This window comes from Malurus melanocephalus, unplaced genomic scaffold (genome assembly GCF_030028575.1).
Source record: "Malurus melanocephalus ecotype Western Australia unplaced genomic scaffold, MMel_1.1 scaffold_273, whole genome shotgun sequence".
Taxonomy (NCBI): Eukaryota; Metazoa; Chordata; class Aves; order Passeriformes; family Maluridae; genus Malurus; species Malurus melanocephalus.
The window spans coordinates 720,830-745,955 of NW_026623505.1; the positions used below are offsets into that span (position 1 = coordinate 720,830).

Consider the following 25,126-nt stretch of genomic DNA (forward strand, 5'->3'; position numbering starts at 1 on the left):
ATGGGCTGGGAGCATTTTTGCATCCCATGGCAAAGCACCATTGTTTGGCTCCAATCTCAACCTGAAGGAATCAGACTCCTCTGTGTGGGGGCAGCTAAAGTCAGAGAGGTTTGCAACAGGCCTCATAGGGCACATGATAAAAAAAAAAAACTACAGTTTCATTTTATTTGCCTTTTTTTTTTTTTAATCCCCTGTGGCTCTCTTTTTAAACTCTAGAATTTGTCAAAAAAGACTGACAGATAACCCCCCTAGATTTTCAGCTACGTGGGGGCTTTTCTCCTAGCCTCTGCATCACAGAAAAGCTACAAATGTTAACTTGTACAATCATTTTGAGTCTTTATTACAGAACAAATGAATGGAGGCTCACAATAGAACAAACATCGTTCCCTTCGGGTGCTGCTGGGCACTGAGCAGGGCTGATCACACACAGGGGGCTCAGCCAAGTCCCAGCATCTGAGGTGTGGTGCTTTTGGGATGTCCTGCTGCCACCTGCTTGCCATTCAGCACAGCATGRCCAAGTGCTCACTGCAAATTGGCTTTTTTTGGCCCAATTTCACCCAAAAATCAATGAGTGCCTGTMAGCCCACGCACTCCTTCACTTGACTTTTAAGCACTCCTTCCAAGTTGGGTGCTAGTCCTGGAAGAATTTGCAAAACAAGCTCATGTGCAGCACTGGGGAAGCTCTGCTGCTCTCTGTGGCCATTTTTACACCGGTAACACACCCTGAGTGTGTTGGGGCTGTGGTCCCTGCAAGCCCCAGGATGGGCCAGTTCAGCCTCCAGAAGGGAGCAGTGAGAGGAGATCTCATCCCTGTGCAACAGGGAGCACCCCCACCACCTTCTTGTGTCCCAAGTAGCTTGCAAAATTAAAATCTTCACAAAGAAAAAGGCAGAAGGTAARTGTTTACAGCTAGAACTTGAAGAACTGATGAGGAAAGGAGAGATAACAGGGGAGTGCTCCATTACAGAAAAGTTAGCTCAGGCTTTCTTGTGAAAGAAATCAGAAAACTCCRGACAGTAGTATAATAAAAATGTATTTGCTAAGTTTGGAGATGCTCTGACATAATTACACAAAATTTTTTTCCTTGTCTATAAGAACAGTGGTATAAATAACTTTTTTTGTTTCTATGTACTAAGCTGGTACTGTCTAATATTTTTGTATTTCCAATGCTGCTCCAGCATGTTCAACACTGCATCATGGGGATCTTGGTTCTGTGGTAACCAGGAATTTACAGCCCATTTTAATGCTTCTTAAGGATTTCTCCAAGTTTATCACCCAACTCTTATTGACTAAAGCTTATTGCTTAGTGTCTCTCAATCTTTTTGCAGCATGTTTTCATTTCAAGTATGATGAATAATTTAGACAGAGTAAAATATGTCACTTCATCATTCACTCTGTGACCAGTAATCCWGGGATCCAGTAAACCAGCACAGACTTGTCAGGGCTTCAAAAGTTTGTCCTCCCTCAAAAACTGACATTTTCTACTTATTTTAATTATTTTTTACTAGATATGAAGCCCTCTTTCCCTCATGTAGATTTTCTTAGTACTAAGAAATGCTAGCTGGCACACAACAGTAACTTCTCAGCAGCTGAAACAGAGAATTGATAAAGTTCCTTTTCAGAAAGGCTCTAAGAACTGTTTTATAATYATAAGAAGCAAGCCCTATTGGCATGTTGTCAAAAGGAACAAGTGATTTTAGACTAATGGCCAGGAGAAAGGAAATAGTGCAGATTGTAATGAACAAAAGGCTATGGTGGCTTGTTTTCATGAAGCCTTCCACATGTACTGCAGCTCTCCTCCATGGTTCTGCACCACATCCAGACAGGGATCTGTACCCACCCWCCCTGCAGGAACTGTGCCTCTACAGCACCCAGCATCAAAAACTCATAATGGGACTGCAAAAATAATCTGTACGTTACTCCATTAATGTATATTAAATTAGTGTAAGAAAGGAGAAGGGATTCATTTCAGCACCTGTTCCTCACCTTACCACAAGAGCAGGAATTATGGGTAGGGAATGGTGCATGCAAAGAAAGAACTTTTTTCTTTATTTTCTTATATTCTTATATTTTCTGGAGAATACCATAAAGTCAATCTCCAACATACAGAGTTGTTAAATATCATAACTACATTAATTTCAGCTGCAGAAACCTCAGCTGACAAGGCAGACATGTCTTTATTACTAATGAGACAGCACAATGCTTTAGAGCGTGCTTGCTTCAAAGAAAAATCTCTAGTTTGTTTTTAATTAGTCTCAAAAGGAGGCTTTCATTGAATAGGAGATTCTCCAACGACAAGAGAAAACAGAGGGCTCAGCAGAAGTGAAGTGAGCTGGAAGCAGAGGAAGAGCAGTGAGTGTCTGCTGGACAGGTTTGCCAATAGCCCRGCAGCTCAATGTCACCGGGAGCACAGGCACGCACCCAGTGTCTCACTAAATTAAGGCTCCTGCCTCCTCTGAAGGAGCTGCTGACCAAAAGATTTGTGCATGAAGGAAGTTTTAGCAATTGCTGTAGGGGGGATTGTTTGTTTTCTTTAAAAAGGCAAATTAGAATTCACTGCACAATCGCTGAAGTTAAAAAATGTCAAAAGAATGGGAACCAGCAGCAGCAGCTCCTTGGGTTTGGCATTTTGAGGAAAGGAACGGGTGAAAGGTAACTTTAAAACCACTAATCATGTCAATTATAAAGCATTTAACACATTATAAGCAAAGTAGGATTAGCAAAATAAGTTTTAAAGGTGTTGAAAAATGTATTCTAAAATTTCATTTTAGGAGGAKGAGTGTTTTAGWTCRACTSCAGATTCTAMAACAGAARTTGGTACTMACACTGACTAATGAGAAGKGAAAAAMTTTGTTTAAACACCAGCCTATTTTRTCAAATTTGAATGAACTAAGGAACTTTTATACATAAAACAGATTAGAGACCAGGAACAATGACTTCTACCAACAATTTAAATAAACCAGAGCAATAAGGGCACAAGGACAGGATAGAACATAATTGCAAAAAACTGTGGATTTTTTTTTCCAGAGCTTTTTGCCCTGCTAACAAGAACAGCAGAGCTGTCAGGTTTACCTCCACAGAGAAAAGAAGTGAATGACTACAAATCAAATAAGCAGCTATCACAGAAGTATTGTTTGACACTGTCTGCAGGGCACATCATAGCAATCAGTGAAGCCTAGCTTTTCTATCATCATTTTAATGAGATTCAACCTTTTTCTGACAACTTCAGGGTGATAATGCTGCTAATTTGCTTGACTTAAAAAAATTTACAATCTGTTTTTTCTTCTGAAATGCCATGAGATTTTGTGCAGTGAGAAGCTAAGAAATAACTAAAGAAACTATGCACAGTATGCAAATACAGGGTCCCAGGAATCAACATCAGAACCTCAGAGGAGAAACAACAAACACCTCCCCAAACCAAACAGCTGTCACTAATCCTTTATAATCACATGGCACCCTTAATAAGCATGCTTAGACATCTTGGTCTACAACAGTACAAACCAGCTCGATTCATGAACTCAGCAGTTGAGAAAAAAAATATTTTAGTCATTTACTACTGGAAAACTGAGCACCAGCTGTTTTCACAGTCTTGCTCCTTAAATGGGATCYATTAGCATTTCAACTGGTTTTATTAACCTTTTTTTTATTTCAAACAATCATGAAAGAGGCAGCGCCCTATAACCCAACACAGTATAAAACAGAAATCCATCATCAGCAAGTTATCCATGTCTTTTGTTCACCCATTTCCTTTTACTTTCCAGTAGCACAGAGCATTGTGGTCTATCCCATTAAGTGATCCTGGACAGTTTGCTGGATTTTGTTTATCTGATAGAGTTCATTAACAGGGTTTGAGTTTTGACACAAAGGGAAGGAAGGTTTTGTGTCTGTTCCAATAAAGCAAGTTAACAGCTGTTGCTTGTTTTAGCCAGGAACACCAAACCCCAAGGAGAAACACCCTGAGCATCGGGCACTGCAAGGCACACAGCAACAGCCAAAGATGTGTGGCACATGTAAATGTTCATAACCGGCACAAATTTTTATATATTTGCATRTATTAACAAAAATATGCAACAAAATTTGCTTTGCCAATATTCAAACCTGGCTGCTCAGACACTCGTCTCCTAATGAGCACTCACAGAAATTACAGAAAACTCACTTGATCTAGTGGGTGTTCACACTTTTCAGATTAATAGATTAGGAATAGCTAGGCCATTTCAAAAACAGATACACCTTTATACCACCTAAATCATTAAAAGCTGGTTTTGTGAGTAACTTCAATTGCCTCTTTAAAAATCCATATTATATTTCTTTTTTATTCATTGTACAATTCAGTTAAACTGATGCTTTGCWATGGTATGTAGGTCACTTGCATTTACTTTGAAGTACTTTATAAACACAAGAGCAAGCTGAAGCTTTTACAAATGTTCTCCCTCATCTTGGTGGCATTAYAGTCCATTTGAGGGGCTTAACAATCAATGCACTCATAACATTTAAATTAAAAAAGAATGAAGTTTGACTTAAACTGATAAAATATTTATATTGGGTCATACCTTGTAAGTCTCCAGAAGCTRAAGGCAGCGTGGTTGCTGAGATAGGATAGAAACTGTATCCACCTATGAAATATTAAAAGACAGAATTAATACAATTTGAAATTACATTATCAATCARATCTACTGTTCTAAGTTTCATTACTGGGGGGAGAAAAAAGCRGGACTCTACAAAGTCTAATTCAATAGCAGACATGGAACTCACCAGTGAAATAACATTTATTTGCCTATTAATTCTATAACTTCAGTTCCAAAAAACATTTATTCTAGTATGTTATTACTGAAATGTCATATTACTACTGGAAGAAACAATAGTTCTTTGCAATTATCTCACATGGAACAGTGCAACTTTCAGACAACTGGAATATTTTCCTCCCTCATCCCCCTTCATCTAAGGGTCCAAGAAGTTTTTGCAAACTAATCAGAGGCATGATTGCTAAAGAGTCCTACTCATTTCTAAACAGTAGCAGTATTAAGAATGCAAAAGCCATTAGATGCTTTCCATACAAATTTCTTGTTAACAGTAACSTCTGAATTTTAAAAATCACAAAGTCTTTAGATACTGGCCAGTGTAAATGGGCTCTACAGACAAAGAAGGTTCATTTTACTCTTTAATCATCAGATTAAAGTTGAAAAAAGCTCTACTGCTTAACCACTGAGAATTTGGCCCATTAGCCTTGATAACATATGATGGAATAAAGCAATATAAAATCATTAAAACCCTATGATTAAATTGAACAAAATAGAAGCTGCTAGTTCTATTCTGATTTGCTAAATGAAGGGTTAAAGCTTTTCTAACAGGTACACACTCTTAACAAATTGAGCCTAATTTTCTTTCTTTGGTTTCAAAGTCGGCCCTTCAAAGCCTCTCCATTCGGCAATACACTCTGCATTCCAGAAAACTACAAAAGCTTCTCAACAGTCTAGTGTTTTTCCTTACTAATGAATCTATAAAGTAGGAAAACATTTTTGCCTGAAAACAGAAAAAAAGGTCTAGAAGTAAAAAGCTGAAATAGCAGTGACTAACTAGATAGCTTCCATTTTTTTTTCTTGTACACTGCTACAAAAAGCCCTTACCTACTCAATTCCTGTGCTTCTGCAAACTCTCACCCTGATGATCTGCAAAGCACCTCACACCCAAGACTTTGCTACTAATACCTTTTTGTATCAATTAAAGCAATGCTGGCCCAATTGCAGTTGGAGCCTAATTAGTTTTCCTTCATTAGCTATCACACTTTCAGCTGTGCCACACAGTGAACCCAGCGCTTTCCACTCAGCTAAATTGCCATGTGCTCCTTGGCCCTGACCTTTACAGAGACAGACTCAGCCTCCATTCTAGAAACAAGATTTAAAGCAGGACTGCAGTCAAACATTGGCACTAAATCCACCCCTGCAATGGCAAAGGGAGCACGCAGGTGCTGCCCAGCCCTGGGGCTGTGACTCTGCCCTYGGTGGCAGCAAAGCTCCTCCTGAGCCTCACCTTGGGCAGGGTGAGCTGCTCTGTGCTGGCACTGATGTCCAACCTGCAGCTGCCACAGTGAAGCAGCAAAGGACTTTTGTTAGTTCTGGACTCTGTAGTTGCACTTGTGAGACTTTCTTAACTTAAATGCTGATTTTCTGTGCTGAAAAATGGCCCAAATTCAATTGTAACTTTTCACTTGATTTAGGAGGTTGAGTCTAACCCTCGCATCAGGCCTGTGGGCATGACTTTTCCTGCCTTGTTTCTGATTTAGCRCAGCATCAGAGAAGAGAACATGGCAGCAAAGACAGGGAATTAACAGCTTCTGAAATGTCATGTTTCTATTTGATAAGCAAAAGCAACTAGCAGCTGAAGATGACTTTAATTGCAATCTCATGTAGTAGCCAAGATGATAATCTCTCATATTCACCATTTAACACTGCAGCATTGGTTTGGCACAGAGGTCCAAGAAGAAGTTCATTTAATATAAATGACTGAACATCTTAGGGTCAGGAGGACAAACAAGGAGAGAATTTTTTTAAAGTATCCAGCCTGGATTACTTTTGTGATAAGAAAGTACCAAAAGTTTCTTCACCCTTCACACACAATGAGATTTCTAGAAGGATTGTAAAAAGAGTTTACAGCATGAAACCCAACACAGAGGTATAAAGATAATGGTGGAATTCAAAACCACACTTGTGCTTYACTTTGTCACAAGGTTATGAAAATGAGACAGACTGAATAACTGAACTGGAACCAGGGGTTACCTGAGACCTTGATCCCACTCTCTTCCTGGTGCAGCTACATTGTCATAGAAACATTATCTAACTTACAGACAATCCCTGTGCATGTGTTGGGTGTTCTTGTGCAGGTATGGGGGCCACATGGATTGAAGTTGAGCCTGGGAAAAAGGGTAGGGGAAAAGTGGGGGAAAAGTGGTTTAGTTATTTTTTTTTCCTTCTTGTCATCCAGCTCTACTATAGACTACACTTCCCCTTTCCCCAAATCCAGCCTAATTCCCTGTGATTGCAGTTGGTAAGTGATCTCCAGGTGTTTGCCTCCACTCACAGATTTTTCCCCTTCCTCTCTTCCCCTGTCTCACTGGGCAGGGGGTGTGAAGGAGTGTGGGGCTGAGCAGCTGCTCAGGGTCACCCCACCCCATCATTTACCTGGCCTTGGTTGCTGCATCCAGCCCATCTCAAATTTTGGAGTGTTGGCTCTACAGCTGATCTCGCTGGCCATTCTCAGGGTGCTGTGGCCAAGCTTAACCCACAGTAAAATCAAGCTCCTGAACCTGCTTTTTTTACCAAAAGATGGATCTTTTCAAATGAAAGCCCATGTGACTGAATCCTTGCTGCCAATAAAGTGTTTTACTGGGGCTGTGCAATGCTGTGTATCTAGAACTGAACACAGAAGAAAAGGACAAACAGTGTCTTYAGTATTTACATGTTTATTAAATGTAGAGGACAACAACTGATTTATCAAAGAAGTTTAATATATGTGGCATCACATGCAAAAATCCACTGAGTCCCCACTGCACACAGTGGTGTTAATCTAAGCTGATATGTTAATGCAACTTAGATTTTAAACACTCTTGAGCAAAAGATTTGGCAAAATGTTAACAGTTTTGGCAACCAATTTGTAGAGGTAGTTTTGCAAAAGAAAAATTGGTCACTGTGATAACACTAATACGGTTCACTGCAGCTAAGACAGGCTTGCTTCTTTTGTGCTTGGCCTAGAAACAAAGGTAAATCAACAGAAAAGCTTCAGTTAGGTGTGCATAAATAAAAATGGTTTGAATGCTCTCTGATTTGGTGCAGGTCTGTTTTGCAAAGCTGCACAGTTCCCAGCACTCAGGTGGAGATTGTGTCCCGCCAGGCTGCTCTCGTAAGGATTTTTCCATGTGCACAAACATCTTCTGCTTGTGGAGCTGGTTGAGGCTGCAAAGGTTTTCATGCAGGAAAATGTTTAGAGGACAAATCCAAAAAAGTAATTGCATTTTCTTTGTAAGCTCTGAAATCATCACAATTGTTTCTGRTCAAACATAACTTCAGTTCTTATCTCTGTCAGTCCCATAATCTTCTCAGACTTCTGGCACCAAAAAATCTTTCTGAGTAATGAAGAATACTGCAACCAGGATGTCACATGTATATGCTGCATCTGCAAAATGTAAAAAAATAGAATTAATCATTTGCCTGCTTTTCCTCACAGTATTTTGTCCTGGAGTTGTTAATGAAGTCTGTGTTTAGTTTACACTGCATCTTCCTTAAAATTTCTAGCGGGGATGGATTAAAGGTAAATCAGCTGTAGCCATGACAGGGAGTACAGAACACTCACAGCAATTTTTGGTCTTTTCCGTGGAAATGGCAGCATTTCAGTGTGGTTGCTCAATAATCATCATGTTGTATATGTGGTTACATTAAGGGTAATGATCTGGAAAAGCAGCATTCGGAACGGGGCTTTCCCGACAAGAAGCTTTTGCTGCAAAATAGTCAATTAATCTTCAAATAGACCATGTAAAAACAGGTGTTCAATGACACACAGATTGGTGGCATTGCTATTGGAACATCTTKTTTCCTACTGTGCTGGCACCAGGATGGAGAAGAGACACGTATCTGCAGTGCTCCATCCAAAGCAGACCGACACCTTTATAAATAACTTTGYATTCTCGAGACAACTCTAACTCTTCATGTATCATGAAGAGTCTAACATTAGAATCTCTTCATCTGAATGGAAAATGCAGCCTAAAATTAGTTACAAACCATCTGCATCTGTGAGCTGTCATACACAACTTCAAAATCTATATYCCTATTTTTTGTGTCTGAAATAGAATAAAGGAACGACATCTTTATATATGAAATCTGTGATTCAAGTTAACATRSTTGCTTAAGYTGTGTTCTGCTGTCTAKAAACCATTATCTCTGGGTAGTTCTGTTCTCWACTTAAYCACCTGTTTTCACATATTTGGATGAAAAGCAAACAGCATGCTAATATGAAGGAAAAAAATATGTTTCAGCCTGAAGAATTAGATTATCACATCGGTAAATGCATAACTGCTGCTTTCAGACAGAGACACTTGCAATGTGAATCGACATAATTTCATCAGACAGAAGTTTTGCAGTGCTCTATTGGCTTGGCAATTGATTTGGGCTTTCATGGTGACACAGGCAAGGCCTTTTAAAGTTCACAGGAGAAAGGAATAAGATCAACAAGCCTTGAATGTGGACCTAAATTTACTAAGGTGTGTACAGTGAAGAGTGAAGGAAGTTTCTGTGTATTTAGGCATTTTAAGGAATGCCTTTGTTGGTGGGAGAGCCTTGAATTGATGATCCATTCGATTCCATTGCCAAGCCARCTTCTCAGATGGTAAAACATAAAAAAACTGGCATTGCACCATCCAAGTCAGTAAAGCTTTGCCAGTACACAGCAACAAGGAGAGGGCTTCCTACCYTCTAGCAAGAAAAATATGTTCCTTTCCTTTTCAATTACTTTCAGTAATGTTAAACATTTGCTGCTTTCTTTTCAGGAAAAAAAAATAAAAGAAGTGCAGGTGTTGGCTCTTTTTAGAATAATAAACTTGAGAACTTCAATTATTTCATTCTCTTTCTTTGTAACCTAAGTGTGTTTTGCTCTGTCAAAAGGGGTCACCAGAGCAGGTGMAAGGTCTGACAGCCTTTTGTAAATTTTAGAATGTTTTTTAAATTCCTTTTGAAAAGGCTAAGAATTTTCTTCTGCTTTTCCTTTTAAAATAATGAAATAAACCAAAATGACACTGTGATAGAAATGCTGCCAAGCTCCCAGCATTAGAGAACACACTGTCCAAGCTTTGATGTCAACATCACTAATGTACTTAAACACAAMGAAAAAACAATTTATTTTGAGAATTACCTCTCCTCTAGGGATCTGTGTGGATTACACTGAGTCAAATAGGGAATATAAATCTTAGAAGTTACCCTTGTGATAAAAAGAACYAGCTGTAGTTCTTCACATGCTTGACACTGGCTGGTGCCTTTTAAAAATGCACATTCATTAGCATCCCTGCTTTCTAAAATCACTTTATGATCTGGTCACTATTTAACAGAAGAGAAGCAGGATCCAAGTTAAATTTATGCCTGTCCTTTAAATGATGGATGTTGAAACAGATTTGCACAGTACAGTAACTGTGTTCACACAAACTCCCTATCAGTTCAAGACTTCAGTCTGAGTGATTTCCAATGCAGTCTGTTCCAGGCCAAGGAGTTTAAGGACAGAAACAAATGTCTCTTATATTTCAGGTGATTAATGTTGTTTCCCGAAGTATTTGTCACCTGTACTGATATCCACATGCTCAACTTGTRGGCAAACTTTTTCTGCAGTGCATTTGGAAGGGAGCTCAACAAATAAAGCTTTTTTTCAGTGCATCTGTTGGATGTGAATAAGCCTGGTATTTCATACATCAAAACTCAGAACTAGGCTTAGGAACCAAATTAAGCTTCAAAACACCAGGGTATGTAAATAAGGTAGACCTACACAGCCAAAAGTTACATTTTTCRTTCTAATGAGAAATCAACAAGCTTTGCTTCCAAGAACATTTACAATATTTTTAAAAATCACATTACAGAATTAGAACTTGATAAAAATTCTTCCCTCAATATTTATGGGTTAATATATTTGAAGACTCTAGCATGGCAATCCTTATAATAACCTAAATCCACCTACAATTTGATTCCTCAAAAATTTGCRATAAAAATAATAGCTTACATCTCCWAAAGTATTTAAWAAAGAATAAGGTAACAATATTCCTCAATCTCCAAAATACTCGAATACTCCTCAATCTACAAAAATTCCCAACACTGTTCCAACAGGCATTCTCAAGAACAGTTCATTTAGAAAGAACAACCAAACCTACCAACGCCATAAAAATCAAGAATGAAAAATCAAGTGAAAGAAGGAATACTTTTTATTTATATACATACTAATATATGTATAAAACTACATTGACCAACAAAAAAATCAGTATGGAAACTGCCCACTGTTTTTCTCAGAAATAAATATTGTTCATTTATCATCTTGGATTCTGGACACTGAACCCCCTCACTTTCAATTAACTTAGATCTTTCTCTACCACTGCCTCACTTTACAAACTGGACAATATTTGTATGCATTAGAGACACCCCATWAAGGAAAATAATTCTTAAATCGCCCATATCATCATCCCCTCAAGACGTCAGACATTGTCCAGAGAATATCTTTGGAAAAACATTTCCTGACAGATTGATAAACAGGAAGCACCTACTGTGAGCACCCAGAGATTCAGGGCTAGGACTRAGAATTGGACTTTACACGGTAAATTCTGGGTCTCTGAAGCTCTACCATGCCCTGTCAAGAACCACACCTGCTCCAATGATCAAAACTTCAGGTAATTGTAATGCAAAGAGGATCAGGCTCTAAATGTTTAGAGTTACARTTCTTTCAAGGGATGAGTATTGCAGACTTCCATGTGGAAGGTGAACAACTGACTTGAACAATCAGATGGCAGGGAGATAGGGCAGCTGGCATCATCAGAGGGAAAGGTGGGGTGGTGGCCTCAGGCAGGAGCTCTGAATGCTGGGGGACATTTCGGGCAGCACTTTGAGAGAAGAAAAGTCCCTTTGCACAGCTGACATGGAGGGATTAGAGCTGGTGTCCTCTGGAGTGAGGCTGCTCCCTGCTGTACCAGCACTAGGGAAAGAGCCCAAGAACTCCAAGAATATCCTCACATTGCACAAAYCCCCTCACTTTTGTCAGTGTCCTCCTGGCACCTGCTTGCCATTGTGCCAAGGTCCAATGTGCTACTTGTTTCAAAAATACACAGAATTCTKTCTCAGGTGCCATGCCCATGCCTGCTCCTAGAAAATGAAAACACAATTTCTCAGGCTGCCTTTGCAAGTGTTGCTTCCCTACTCACTAGAAGAAAATGTAGTGAGGTCTCTTTCCATGTTTCCAAAAGATAAAATGAAGCATAAGAAACAGGAATTAACCTGGATATAAAATGTGGGAAAAAAAAGAAACATGCACTTGACTTTTTTAGGGCTAGAAAATGTCTTTTCCTATAAAGTTACGCAGATACTTCGAGTCAATCAAAGGGCACACAAGCGTGGACTTGCTCCAGTACAAATAAAATCACTCCATTAGTTCCACTGTTTTATGTAACCATTTGATCCGCTTCAGTGGCTGGAATGGTCTGATGGGACAAGGCTCTAAAGTAACTTAACAATCCCTTCATTTTGTCAAGTCACTCTGCAGCTCCCTCTTGTACCACTTCACTCCCACTCTGTGCTACCAAGGGAGAGAGCCAGGACAATTCCAGAGCCCTAAAGAAATGCYTTATTTCTTGAAACTCGGTACCTTWGTGTGGGGTAAAATCCTCTTGGCCTTTAATACTGAATTTAATAAACTCTGAGTTCACATCTACAGAATAATTTGTTGATTCCAAGGAGCACCATGGTACAAACCTGTGGTCTTTTGTTAGCACAGGAACCTGTTATATATTAAATAATCAAAATAATTTGGAGACACACAGTTTGAGAAGAGGATCTGTAGGGAAGAGGGAGTACAAGTGATTGAGCTGGCACTTCCCTTTGTTTTTTGCAGAAAGAGCAGAGGTTTTCTCCTAGAGATTTGCTAAGATCCATGAAGTTACATATTAAAGATACATTAATATTTTTATAACTATTRGGCATTTAAATATGCAGATAAATGCTACATAAGTACATCTGAGAATTGSACAAAATTCTCAGATTTTGAGAACTGAACACTTGAATTTGTCTACAAATTCAAACGCTTAAGTTCCTTCCATGTAATGAAAGATGTCGATATCATGATATTTAAGCATTAAATAAAAGTACATGATTTTCAAACAAGCTGATCAATTATGATTCCTACTGATCACAGTCAAGTATTTAAAATAATATGCTGATAATATGYTGCTCTTTATTGGTCTGTCTTGGCCCCTTTTATATGTCTGCAAATTTGAGTGAAATGACATTTTTGGTCTGTGTACTGGAATTGTGTCACACTCATGCCAGTTATAGAGTTTTATTATCTGATATTCCAGTTCTCTATCACAACCTCACCTACTGACACTTCCTTTAGGCATTTATGGAAAACAGACTGAAAGGAGGGACAGTGACTTGCAAAACCAGAATTCTTWTTATCTATTTTCTGCTATATTCCTAAACTGAAGAAGAATTCTAATTAGGATTCTCAGTACCTTACCAGGATCTCCTGGTGCTAGGATATGCACAGAGGGACTTTTTTTTTCCCCTAGTGGAATTTAAACATAGCAGATTCTCAACAAAGTGAGGTTTTCACGAACAGCACTCGTCCTCTGGAAATGCTGCTTCTCCAAGACAAAAAACTCAAGCACCCAACCAGTAAATTGCATTCTGAAAYATCTAATAATTTGGAACTAAAAGCCAACACTTTTCAATTCAGCACTTCCATTATGGAGGTCAGTTATGCTGTTCAATAAGGCTGCAGTGAGAGCTCTGTGTGCTCATTCTCTTCTGAGGATAGAGCTGTGAAATCATAAGAAGGTGCTCTGCTTGCAAGGAGATTAAATTACATCGTTTCTGGTACACTGGACTTTGAACTACAATAATATCTGTCAGTTTGCAATAAAAYGAGTGATGGTAAAACAACAATTAGATCTAAAATTTCTTAAAATAACTGGATAAAAGGACTAAAAGGCTAGTGTTTTTCTCAAAATCTGTTTTTATTAAATAAAAAAGAGGTAATGTTAAGTGTTGTCAACAATAATTTTGATGGGGGAGAATAGAAAGGAAAAAAACCCAATTTCTGGTGAAAACAAAAGCTGTATTATTTTAGTGCTGTCCCTCTCTGTTGCTTTAAATTTTTTGGAATTACTAGCAAGTGCTGTCAGAATGTATGCTCGTGTACATTCAAGGCTCCTGTAAGTTCTTGTGCAGTCATTTTAAAGAACAACCACCCCCAGTATTTGATAATGAATGCACACTCTCCTCAGGAGGCACTGCCCAGATCYTGCTCAGTGCTGCATGAAGCTGTGAGAAGAAAGAGAACAATTTCAATTGTTCTAATCTTGCAGAGCCCTGTGCCTTTTGATCTTCTCTTTGTGAAGCACAGCTTCCACTGCCTGCAATTTACTGAGYTCACTATTTACTTACCTCTTTTGAGCAGTAACAGCTGAGTGAGAAGCTCCTCTGCAACTCCTGAACTATGATTTTTCTTGCTTCTAAAGATGGCATCTGCATTTCTTTCTGTTGTACAGTCTAAATGTCACTCCACCTGGCTGGTGTCTTGCTAAAGTCAGCATCACCCTCTAATTGCAGGGTGTTTGTTTACTGACTAGAACAGACTTTTCAGCTAATCTCTGCTTAATTTCCCCTCAGACTTTGTTTAGAGGCTGCAAGAGGCAGTTCCATGTCATGTGCTACACCTGTTAGGGTGGATTATCATACAATTTATAGACTAATTAATGATGAGTTAAGCGATTGTCATAGAAACTGCTCATTACCAAAACTTTCACTGGCATTTATTTCTTATAGAAGCAAAAATGCATGGYTGTWTTGAGCAATTCCCTCATCTTTATYGATTAGTTTCCTGTTAAAAGGCTGYATGTCTAAGAGMAAAAGGAACACTTGGTTTGGTATCCAGCCACTGGCAGAGTGGACTCTTGTCTGCAAAGTCACCTGTTGACTGTAGTAAATATAATTCCTGTCAGTGCCACACTAGAGTGAGGAAAAGGATTGTGATGCATTGTAAACCTGGTATTTCCCACAGCTGTGACAAACAGAAAAGAAGGTGGGGTAATTAATACTGTTATCAGKTTATGGCTTCAGGAAAAGAGCAGAAAAAAAGCAGCCAGGCTAGCTGACAAATCAGTGGGTGGCCAAAAAGCTCTCTTGATACAGAATTGACCGTAATGGGCTTCCACCAGCCTTGGCTCAGTGTGTAAATGTTATGAAAAAACTTCAGGGATATTTCTCCAGAACTGACTAGAGAGAACACGATACAAAATGCTGCAAGTGAGACAGGAGGTTACCCTGACCTGCTCCAGGGACAGCCCAGCTGAGATCAGAGCATGCAGCTCCCCCAAACTGTGATCCCCAGCATCTGGGGCAGGCAATTCCCATCAGAAGCACAGACCTGAAATCTGTATATAATTTTAAACACATCTAYTGCTGTTTTAGAGCTTTAATTTAAAATACTTAATCATAATTAACCATTTGAGATCACAATAATTAAGTCCAAATCCCAGCCTTTGAATGGTAATTTACAGCTTTWAATGGAACATGCAAATAAAAAAGATGGTTGGATGTATTCAGATGYATCCTTGCAGGTCTCTCTGAAAGATATTCTCCATACACAATGTTTGCATGGCAAGTTTTTCAAAGTCAGTATAGAGGAGCCTCACAAAGATCAATGAATTCAGTCATATGRTATAAACCTGAAGAGAACCCAATGCATTTATCTTCATTTATGCATATACATGATTAGAATCCTTTCTTTGAATTCTCTTGTTAAAATTCTGGTTGTACATTTTCGCTGAGAACACCTTTGCTATCTGACTAGATCCATTTTTGATCTTGTCACAGATTTGATGCTGGGAAAAGGCAGAATTAAGSAGGGGACACATGGAGGTTAAGCAAAAAGAGAATCAGAACAACACTGCTAGCTTCTGACAATTCAGAGAATTCTCCATCTGGATTCTGGTGAGCACCAAAAGCATTYGAAAATTCAACAGCAGTGATAGGGAAGGACASCAGTGAAATCAAAATACRTTCCWGCTAGTTCATAAAGTCTCCCAGGCATGTATCAAGGGTGAGCAGCCTAATCCATTATGTTAGTCATTCATTTAGAGCTAGGTAATAGGAAAAGATCCTCAGGGACTTGCAGACGTTTTCTAATAAGTGACTTGCTGCTCTTTAGTAAGTTCAATCCCACAGGACACACATTTCTGAAGTCTCAACACATTTTTCCAAGTGCTAAGAAATGCAATAACAAAAAAGTTCTGCATAACTCCTGTCCCCAAAGCTTAWAAATATCAATTCAAACCCTTGCAGCTATGAAAGAACAAAACCTGTGAAAAGGAAGTGTTTCTGACCAAGCAATAAAAGGTTACATGTAGGTTTGATTTAAAGATAGATTACATTTTAGAGGTCAGATGATAAAGAATGAAGTCTTTATTATGCCAGAARGCCAAAATTTGGGACCTTCTTCTGCTTTGGCACTTGGTATCCTTGTGGAAAAGGCACAACAAGAACCAAGGAACACTCTGCAATTATATAATGCTACTCACCCAAGAATGTGGAATATTTAGTTGTGTTCCATTTGTTGAGCTCTACAGTTCAGTAGGAATTTTTAAGTTGAAGAATTYTTTGAATGTCATGCAGACAGGTATGAAAAGCTCAGTTAGCTGTGATTATAGAAGAACACAGCAGAAAGGCAAATATTTCAAATCCTAATATCAAATCCTAAATTTCAGGAACYCAAAGAAATGTTAGAATCTATTAATATACTTCCTGGATTAAACTCTGCCTGCCTTCCAGGCTTAGTCTTGAATCAGCTTCCTCTTGCAGTAATTTTTTGGCTATTCCAAAAAAACAACACAGACAACTTTGCATAATGCAAAAACTAATACAAAGTTATTTTTGAAAGGACAGGAATACTTTTCATATTTGTTTGCTTCCCCTACTGAAGCTCATAAAGATAATTCAACTTCACAGATTTTCTGCAAACCTGCACTGCTGCCAAGACTAAGATTTTTTTGTTTGTTTGTTTGTCTGGTTTGTTTGTTTGTTSGGTTTTCTTTTTTTGAAAGGCATCTGTAAATATTCCAGAGAGTCTTTTATTTCATTTCATTTCAGTCAGTGTGACTGAGTAGGTTGGGAAGGTTTTAAGTTTTTGGAATTTAATCATATTATTGTCAATGCTGCTACTCTGGTCTTATCTGCAGCTGTTTGTAAACTATAATTCCCAAAGTTTTTATATTGAAATTAATAGTGATTAACAGGACATTAAAAATATAATACATCTCAGAATCTTGTCAAATTATATCTTTTTTTGGCTACTTAACTAGGACAACTCCAGACTTAAAAATTCAGCCAGCACACACAGAAATAAAACATCTGGGAAAAGAAAAAGATGAATCTTCATAAGATTTCTCTTTCTATTTTCCAGTAAAAGTTTAATGAACTTGTAAAATGATAATCATCATCTGTAATTCAGAACATCCCTTCCAACCAGTGCAGCTTTTCTCTTTCTATATATCACATATTTAATATTCAACTTGAGCCAGCTTTTGGTACATTTACAGTGAATAAAACAGCTTTGCAGAACTACAGGAGCACGTTCAGTGCAGGTAAGGTCTGCACCATTCTACTGCTCCCAGCTCAGATTGAATCCAGCCAGGTAGATCAATGTTTCCTTTACAAAATTGAATTCTGGCAACAGAAAATGAGTGTCTTTTGTTTGATTATTAATTCTTTGTGGTACAAAGATCTTTCTTGGCTACAATAAGGGAGTAACCCACTGTGTTTTCATGTCAATGTTTTATGCATGGCCAGAAAGTGCTGATAAAGCATTTCCATGCATTCAGAAGGGAAAAGCACTCAAAAATGTGTTCCTATGAGTCTTTGAAATGTACCATAGTGGAATTGTGTGTGGGTTTCAGCTAAAACAAATAAGAGCAATGCATGCTAAGTTTATCTTGCATCTAATTTACTCTTGAAAAGGAGTCTCATTTACTCTTGAAAAGGAGTTTAATACTAATGAAATAGGCAGATATACCCTGGGTTTCAGCCCAGATAAGGAGCAGACAGCTCTCATTGTTTTCTTCATTTTTTACAGCTTTTCCAGTTTGCTTGTACCATTCCCATTAATTTTCCTTTGTCCCTTTTCTGCCTACAAATGGCCAAACAAGCCAATCTGTGTGAAGCGAAAACTTTGTAAGTAAAAATATTTTGGATCCAACAACATTCCTGAAGGACCCAGCTTTCCATACTGTGTCTTAAATGAATTAAATCTCATAAAAGGCAATGCAATAAATAAATTTCAGGATGCCTTTTATGCATAATAACTTTGATGTTCTAATCAAATSAGATCCTTCCAAAGGACACAGCACTTTCAAATTCATCCTTTCAAGCATTTAATGACYTATACCTCATACCTATATGCTCAGTTTCTCTATTATTTTTAATTTAAATGAGTTTCAATTGGAACCATAAATGCAATAAAGGGGGATGATACTGAAAATGTGTAAATATCCTTGAATAACAATTTGATTTAGAACCAGATCTCTCTTCCTCACCTGCAGCACTCTTAGATAAAGGGATGACAGTCATGGTGAGCAGCCTGTACTGCCCTGCTGCTGTTTGAAGTGATGGGCAGAGACACAGAAATTTAACAGAGAACAGAATGGCACCGTGCTGGAGATCCTCCTGCAGCTCCAGGTGAGGCTGTGCTGACCCATGTTCTGAACAGCACCTGCCAACCAGAGGGGGCAGGCACAAACCACATCTGTGCTCTTGACAGCAGCTCTTGTCTGTACACCAGGAAATTAAATTGATGCAGGATACACACRAATATCAGACTCCCTCTGCCATCACTGCAGACAATCCATTCCCCAAGAGGGAGAGCCCATCTSAGACCTGAAATTATTATTATCTGGAAATTATTTTCATGTTTCACTTGCAGGGAAGGCATGCAGGGTCGTTTCCTAACCTGTATATCTCTAAGTGTTAATTTCTAAGAATTCTGAAGTGAAGAGGATGGAGATGAGAACATAAACTTTACTTCTGTAACTTGACCTGATTTTTAACAAGAAGTAGAGGCTGTTTCCAATCGATGCCTGGACCACTGTTTTTGCAACATTTGCAAACATCCCATATTTTGTTTCCTGAACGTTTTTTGCTCCCTGCTCTTGCAGAAGGATGTTTTATGTATTCTTACCCTGAGGAATTTATGATGGGAATCTATCTGGGTTTATCTATGTCAGATACAAGATTCTTGCTACCACACATGTCCAGCCATCTGTATCTGGCTAAACCTACTCTAGGATTGCACTTGCATCATTTCTGAGGAAGAATTAAGTGCATAAAGGTCACAAGGCCATCATGGAAAAAAAGTGGGAAAAATGTAAGAAGTTTGGGGGAAAAAAACAAACCAAAAATTGAGGTTATCCCTAGAGTTCCTGAAGAGTAGACTGTTCTCTGGAGAAACATTACAGCCAATAAATATTTCAGAAAAGATACTAAAAAGACAACACATCATAGTTCCTGCACTGAATGAATTCAGGAAWAATGCCATTCCCAACCTGCTCTGCCTCAGCATCCCTCCCCAGCCCAGGCACTGGCTCAGCTSCTTCTGCAGTGAACAGCACTGCAGCACAGCCTGCCCTGCCCAAGGCAAAGATTCAGAGAAGCTGCCCAAAATAAAAGCTAAAATATCAAAGTAGGCATTGGCAAGGCAATATCTCTGTACATAAATAGGCAGCTCTAACTGCTRTATGACTTATTACATCATTTGTATTATAATTCAGATTACTTATCATATTTTCCAGGCAGAAGAAATCCATTAATGTTTGAAACTTCATGAAAAAATAAATGTGCATGATCTCTCTGAAGTATGGATGAAGCACAATAAATACACCAAAAAAAAGAAAAATCAATCTATCAATTTAGATATCTATTCATCTTCCATATTCATAACTTAAGACATTAAGAATTGAATTTTTAAATGTAGATAAATTAAAMTTATTTAACAATTTATTTTAAGTGAATCACTTAAATGCATTTTCACTGATTTGCAATGAAAAATTGGAAAAAAATATTTATTCTATATTTTATATTATCTATAAATCTCTCAAATTGAAATAAAAATAGTTCATCAAATATATACTGGTCTGTCCAAGTTCAAAAAGCCTCAGTATGATTCACCCAATGAATAATGAAGCTTTCTATTGGCAGTACTAACACATATTGTAAAATGCCATTTATTAAAATTCAGTTTAAGGCAAATATTTGTCCGCTGCATACAACTGTATGAAGCAACTGCAGTGATTTTACTTACTCAGACATTTTAAGGATCCACTTCTAATTAGAAACAATTGTTGTTTTCCAAGGGTGGCATGATTAGAAACTTTTTTCCTAAACACAAAACATGGAGGACTAAAAGAGATGCAGATCTCATGTCAACAAAGATTTAAAGAAGTATGAAAATTGACTACCTGCTTCATTRTATTGTCCAAAAGGAATATAACTCCTGCACCCAAAAGGAATAACACTTCCTGAAGTTCACCCCAAGAATATTAGAGAGTTTTGGTTTTTTTTTTCATAAATGAGAACAATATTTAAAAACTTTCCTGTAGCTRTCAGATGGATGTGACAAAAGTGTAATAGATTTGGCCAATACTAAGCAAGAATTACAGAGAATGCAGACTTTAAAGGAAAAGGAGATTACTAAATATTAAGTAGCATTTGGAGGGAACATTTTGGGATTATATTATTGGATTAAGAGAAAACTAAATAGTACAATCATTTTTAAACAGAAAAAACACATTTTATATAAAGACTCATATAGAAAAATTKAGTTGGATTAGGTCTAGAAACATTGCATAAGATCTTTCTAGAGGTAAGATACTTGTATTCTTGTTTTAACTCTCTTTTTAAAGCAAGTAACAAAAATACCTGGCACTCTTGTAACTGCACTTGTCTGTATATATACTGAAGCACTTTACAACAGAGATCTTGATCATTTTGGTTTTTTGACAAATGGAGGAGCTGAGGCAGAAGAGAAAGATTATCTACCATCATAAAAATATTGTATTGATTCTCTCCAAAATCCTGTCCAACCCAGTATATCCCATCTGAGAGAAAAAAAAAAAAGAACAGWCAATAGAAAGAGTTTAAGTGCCTGCTTCTTTGTTTTTCAATAATTTCCATGAAACTTGAAGGCTGCTGAAAGAGATAAAGCAGAAATTAGGTTTCCTGGATTCAGGTCCAGCTTATCAAGAAAATACACAGTTTATAAAGGAAGGGGCCCAAAGAGATTCATCCCAGCTCAGGAGAAAACACCCTTTAAAGAACACACACATGGATTCTTTCCTGCAGTAGGATACCCATACTCTGATCTATTACAATATTAATATGTTTTGACAATGTATTGATTTAGAAGAAATGTGTATTAAAGCTCTTTTATTATTTTCTTTTTCAATGGACCTCTTGCATGCTTGGATTTTAGCATTCACTTTTATTAAAAGTGTCAGTAATTGTTTTGAATTMTAATTACACAAATTACTGCATCAAACAAAATTCAATGTTTTTAACTTTGGAAATGAATGATTTTTTGGTCMATGTCTCAACAAAGCCCAAGAGCAGTTGCCTGCTCTAAGTTCAGACTGAATGATARATGTAAGAGGGCATGGAAGAGCTCAGTTTTTAGAAGAATGATAAAATTTGAAATGAATAAGAAACAGACAGATTTTAAACTAATACATTATTTCCTTTTGTATATAGAACAGGTTTTTAGCTTAGGTAATTGAATGAACCAAACTAACATTTCCCAAATGGATTCTGTAACTTTAACAAAGCCATAATTCAACTCAGGGTCCCTTCTGACTCACGRGACATCTTCAAAGGATAAAAACTTCTGACCAAAATGTGGAACAAAACACAAAGGAAAGCAAGGTGCTGTTTTCTTTTATGAAGAAACACTCAGAACAGCCGAATTCAAAGCTCAGCTGTGAGCAGTGCTCCTTGGGGCTGCTGTGACCCTGCAGTGGCACTGCTGGGGAYACCCTGGGCTGTGTTTGCTGCGAGGACACTTGGGGAGCTGAGCCCTTCCGAGCTGTTCCTTGCTGCCCTCTCCAAGGGGCTTCAGATGAATGGTGAGAGCAGATCTGGGCTGAAGGCTGAGGAGATATTGATGCCTTAGGATTTGTAGCTTCTATATTTCCATGYSTCTGTATTCTCTAGTACRACACTAAAASKGCYGCTCTCCCATCTTTAGACAAAACAATCCCTCTCTGAGCCTGAACCCAAGGRCAYCTCAGAGCCCCAAAATATGGAAACAACAGCGAGTTGGGGGCAGCAAGTTTGGGGTGGTTGATATCATCACCTGAAAATATCATTGGGGGATTGAGGCCCAATGTGTTAAAAAGGCAGAACTTATAAAAGGTAAAGATCTTGTGACTCGGGGTCCATTTTGGGTGTAGTTTCAGGAGGAGGCCTTTGTCTGCCCCAATGTACCAGGGGGCCGGTTAGGCCTGGATTAAAGTTGTCTGTTCTCATTCTCTTCAGTTTGTCTGGCCTCTGTTTCAGGTGATTGATAAGGTATCAATATCAGCGCACTCCTGAGCTGATCAGTCGTGACTCCCTGATGGAGCCCCTGGCACAGGCGCTGCCCTCCACCAGCACATGATTTTACTGAGTGTGGATAACAGAATGAGTCCCCAAACAAAACTCATTTTTGGAAAAGCAATATATACACTTTATGGCATCCAATCACTGAACTGAAACGATAAAAGTGGAACAATGTGACTCAGGTGACCCATTACAACAGCTTGAGTACAAAGTTACACACAATGAATATGCTGAATTTGTGAGGAACCCACTGGCTCAGCCCAGGCCTTGCAGAATTTTTCATTGAGAAAATATAAACAGTGTGAGAGCTTTTTATGTACTGGGTAAATAAAGCAAGCCAAGCATTGCCTACTAAATTATTTATTTTGAATTATTCGGCTTCTCCAGCACCGAGTGCTTGTAAGCAAGGAAAGGACTCWGTCATGGCTTGGCAGACAGAAGAAAAATAAAATTCTGCATGTGGAAGGAAAAAAAGTCAAACAATAAAACAATTAAAAGTCCTAAGACAACACCCCAATCTCCTATTTCCATTCATAAGGAGCTTTGAGAAGGCCTCTAAAAACCCCTAGATTTTAAACAGCTCACAGTAAGAATTAGCAACTCCTGCAGTGACCATCAAGTTCATGTCAAGTTTTGTACCTTTGAGAGCACTGGTTAAAACTGCAGACAGAAAACACACACCTGGCCAGTTTATTCCTGCTCAGTCTTTGGTCCCAGAATCTTCCTGACTTCTCAACATTGAAATTTTAAGTGTCCCCTGTCTTTGTTCTCCACACATCCATTTAGGTAAAAACAGTATTGATACAGTACATTAGATTCAGACTTAATATTCAAGATTTATGTTTGTGCCCCCCTAAATCTTTTAGTCTTGAAAAGACTTTTCACAGGACTTCCAGTCTTCTGTTCTTTGAGACAAACATTCTATGGGTGRGTAAAATGCAGATCCACAGATGGGATCTGTAGAGTTGTTCTTACAATGCCATCACTCTCAGCAGCATGAAAAAGACAAATCTTGGCAAAAGAATGAACCCAAATTTTGGGTCACTTGCACATTGCTGTGGTATGTGGACAGCTCAGACTTAGCACCTTTTTCCATGTTAACCACTTTCCACAACAGCCCCTCTTTTCATATTTATGTTTACATTATGTTATGTAACATTATAGAAAAACCCTTACAATAGATCTTTACTTCACCATTATCATTTATTAGAATTTMAGACAGTGACTGATATTTTCACATAGGTTTATTCTGACTTTTGGACCAAATATGAGAAGGACAAATAAGTTGAAAACTTCAGACCCTGATCTTTATGAGCTTCAACAAAAGATGCAGAAAACATGAAAAGAAACCCTCAGCTGAAATGCAATTCACATCCTAACAAGTYTTCTCCACTCCAAATAGGCACTTCAAGATGCCTTTAAAAGTCCATTCAGTCTGGGCTATGTGGAGGAGCTGACATTGCCATTATTATTCTGTAGCTGTTCTGCAGTTGTTATGAAATTCCTGAATAGTTCCCTTGGAGGACAAATCAGGCCCACAGTTCTAGAATAAGATTTTAGGAAAATAATTAGGGATTTAGAGATAGTGATAAGGGAGGATTAAATTTCTGTTGCCAAGAAAACCCACTTGMTAGAAACCTGGGTTTAAAGAAATGTCATACTATTTGCTCATGTATCTCTACAGGGAAGGAGAATGAAGGATTTACCTCTTTACTTCTTCCTACTCAAGGTGACTCCCAAAAGCCTCAAAGAAAATTCCCCCAACTCTAACTTGTGGAGAAAGGAAATCATCCATCTATCAAAACAGCCAATAATGAATAATCCAGAAGCTCAGATTTATCTAGAATGGTTTATATTCAGGACCTAAAACCAGACCAATTTCTGTCTAATTATTAAATGAATGATGTTTATTTGGGTGTTTTTTCATGACTAAACTTTATACCATTGAATACAAAGTAAATGTTCCAAACGTGAAGGTTACTCTGAAGCTGTAGGAATGGAATGGTGATTTCCATACTATTTTATAATTTGCCCTAGCAAAATCTTTAGAGTACAGCTGAAACATTAATCTTACAGCTTCCTATTTTCCGCTACAGGCAATTCTCAGAAAGACAGATACAATCAGGAAATAAAAATAAACATGCTAGCTATAGGGTTGTTTATCCTATTGATTTTCTATTTAATCTTATAAAATGCCTCCCTTCCAACCCTATCAGCCTCTCAAAAGAAAGCTCAAAGTGATATTATCTAATCTAAGGATGTTTTGGCATAGTGCAGCAGTAATTCCCAAGGTTAAAATTTGAGGAAATTTTAGTAATATTGCCGCCCATCAGAGCTGAAAGATTTAAAAAGCAAAGATCAACAAATCAAGAATGCAACAAAAGGGCTGGGAGAAGACATGAGGGAAAGAAGAAGCACTTGTTTTTTTAATGAGTGGAATCAGCTGCAAAAGTTTAATTAAGGGACAGAGAAATCATGTCACAGGTATGTATTGATTGCAAATAAACATTTGCACAGGAAGAGATTATCTGACATTCTTCAGCCTCTYATTTAGGGAATTAAAGAACTTTCAAGCATCTCCTCAGGCCAGAGCTAGCATTTGGCAGTCATCTTCACTACAACACTGGGAAGTCAAGACATCTTCCAAGTTCTTCTTTTAATACTCTGCTCAACCTGCCAGTGATTTGTATTTCAGGGTTACAAGTGAAAGCAAATCACTGAATGCCCAGCATCAAAGACTAAAAAAAAAAAAAAAAAAA

General features: G+C 38.1%; 2 long non-coding RNA genes across 4 annotated transcripts in view; both read right to left on the minus strand.

The window, feature by feature from the left end:
• LOC130579422 (uncharacterized) overlaps nt 1-3,649 on the minus strand; it is a 219,209-nt gene extending 215,560 nt beyond the window's left edge. The window contains exon 1 of one of the 2 annotated variants that reach the window (XR_008965990.1): nt 3,637-3,649. This is a non-coding gene — a long non-coding RNA (uncharacterized LOC130579422). Of the gene's footprint in view, nt 1-1,071; nt 1,083-3,636 lie in introns of those variants that run through there. The other variant, XR_008965993.1, reaches the window with a different exon arrangement.
• Nucleotides 3,650-7,487: 3,838 nt separating this feature from the next.
• The window catches only part of LOC130579424 (uncharacterized), a 146,660-nt gene continuing 129,021 nt past the window's right edge, over nt 7,488-25,126 (minus strand). For both annotated transcript variants that reach the window (XR_008965997.1, XR_008965996.1), the window contains one exon: nt 7,488-8,166. This is a non-coding gene — a long non-coding RNA (uncharacterized LOC130579424). The remainder of the gene's footprint in view (nt 8,167-25,126) is intronic.